Below are 2,443 nucleotides of genomic sequence, written 5' to 3'. Positions count from 1 at the left end.
ATGCGCCCCCCTCCCCGCCAACCCCTCCACCCAATGGAGAATGGCAACCAGATGGCAGGCTTGGTTTTAAGTTTTTTACATTTTTTTCTTTATTTTTTCTTTTTTACAATTTTTTGTTATAATTTTTTACTTTTTAAGCACTTTTTAATTTCTTCATTATAAATATTATTTCTTATTTTCTTTACACTAATTATTGATTTTTCACTCAATATTATTGCTTCCACACAGCAGCTAACAAGCCCCTGTGTGTTATTATTTTGGAGGTGACAGGTTCCCTTTATTGAACCTGTCACCTCCAATACAGCAGTTCAAGCACAGAACTGTGTTGAAACTCCAGGGACAGTTGAGATGGGAAGGCTGTGAGGGTAGCTCTCCTGTCTCAGTGTTTACATACAGCAGAGCGCAGAATGGAGATTCTCCACTCTGCTCCACACTCTCTATCCTGAGCTACCTTGCCGTGGTCCCGGGTCCCCCAAAAGAGTGAGGGGGACCCTGAATACCACGGCGGGGAGAGAGGCGGCCAGCAGAAAAAGTGGCAACTGGAAGTGTGGGTTGAGCTGCAGGGGGGGCTCCGTGGGGGTGGGGGCGGACCTGCAGGCTGCATACAAGTGATCTCGGCGGCATCACATCGACCTTGCTTTGTGCACTGGTCTGCTGTCATGTTGGAACAGGAAGGGGCCATCCCCAAACTGTTCCCACAAAGTTGGGAGCATGAAATTGTCCAAAATGTCTTGGTATGTTGATGGCTTAAGAGTTCCCTTCACTGGAAGTAAGGGGCCAAGTCCAACCCCTGAAAAACAACCCCACACCATAATCCCCCCCTCCACCAAACTTTACACTTGGCACAATTCAGTCAGGCAAGTGCCGTTCTCCTGGCAACCGCCAAACCCAGACACATCCATCAGATTGCCAGACAGAGAAGCGTGATTCGTCACTCCAGAGAACACGTCTCCACTTCTCTAGAGTCCAGTGGCGGCGTACTTTACACCACTGCATCTGACGCTTTGCATTGCACTTGATGATGTAAGGCTTGGATGCAGCTGCTCAGCCATGTTGTGCCAATCAGAAGGCCACATGAAGTTTGGAGGTCTGTAGCTATTGACTCTGCATACAGTTGGCGATTTCTGCGCACTGTGCGCTTCAGCATGCGCTGAGCCCGCTCTGTCATTTTACGTGGCCTACCACTTCGTGGCTGAGTTGCTGTTTTTACCAGTTGCTTCTACTTTGTTATAATACCACTAACAGTTGACCGTGGAATATTTAGTAGCAAAGAAATGTCATGGATGAACTTATTGCACTGGTGACAACCTATCATGGTTGAATGATAGCTTGAATTAGCTGAGCTCCTGAGAGCGACTCATTCTTTCACAAATGTTTGTAGAAGTAGTCTGCATGCCTAGGTGCTTGATGTTATACACTTGTGGTCATGGAGGGGTGTGCCAATACTTTTGGCAATATAGTGTGTATCAGTGTAGTACATAACTAACACTACACAGATATTCATACACTTGTAGAAAATTATAAGAAACATCTTTCTTTTGTAGTGGTCCCCTGCCTTGCTTAGCCTCTGCTTCTTCCTGAATGAATCACTGACTGTGTGGACATAAGCTGGCAGATGCATGTACATTACTTATGTGATATCCTCCTCCCATCTAGAAATACATTATTCCACAGCATTAGGAGTTCCTGGTCAGATGCTGGGGAATAGGGTGACAATCCTGGCAGGCTGAACAGGTAAAAAGTGCAAAAGTATTCTATACACCAAGGAGGGGAAATAATATGATCTCATTTTATGTCATATTTTTTCTTATTAAATATTTTTAAAGGGAAAAAAAAGTATGCCAAGAAACAACTAATGACATATGAACAAAACATAGTAACAAAAAAAATTTGAGATCCTAAATATATGATGCTTTATGATAGTGATACTGGGAAAGCCCAATCCCCAGGAAAACACCAAAAAGCTTTCAATCCTTTAGACCCTACCAACTTCTATCCATTCAATTTTCTTTTTTTTTTACCCTTCACTTTCTTGCTTACCTGATCCACTATTAAGCAACCCACTGTGTTGCCTCTTCTGGTAGTGAAGAATGGTGATCCACTGCACCCCAGGCCCCTCAACTGGGCTTGTTGCCATCCCTGCTGCTTCTTTAAGGTGAAAGGGCCCTGCGAGAACCTTTAAAGTGCACTGGGATAGATATTTTAGTCAGCTAAAAGGAGGAGCCCATGGACCTGGAATGTCACTTGACTAGAGTTTCATGTAAGAATATCGGGGCTTTTAGTTAGTCGTGTAAAATAAAATGTAAAATTAAAGAGTGGGGGAGTCAGCTTTACAAATCATGCAAGTGCAAGATTTACTACATCATAATCAAACAGACAAAACCTATACAATGTACTGTATCATATGATTTTGTGTGATGAGAAAAAAAAAAACACGTCCCAT

This window comes from Nanorana parkeri, unplaced genomic scaffold (genome assembly GCF_000935625.1).
Source record: "Nanorana parkeri isolate BGI_ZX_2015 unplaced genomic scaffold, ASM93562v1 scaffold1403, whole genome shotgun sequence".
NCBI lineage: Eukaryota > Metazoa > Chordata > Amphibia > Anura > Dicroglossidae > Nanorana > Nanorana parkeri.
The sequence above is the reverse complement of the archived record's forward strand: the minus strand, read 5'-3'. Positions refer to the sequence as shown.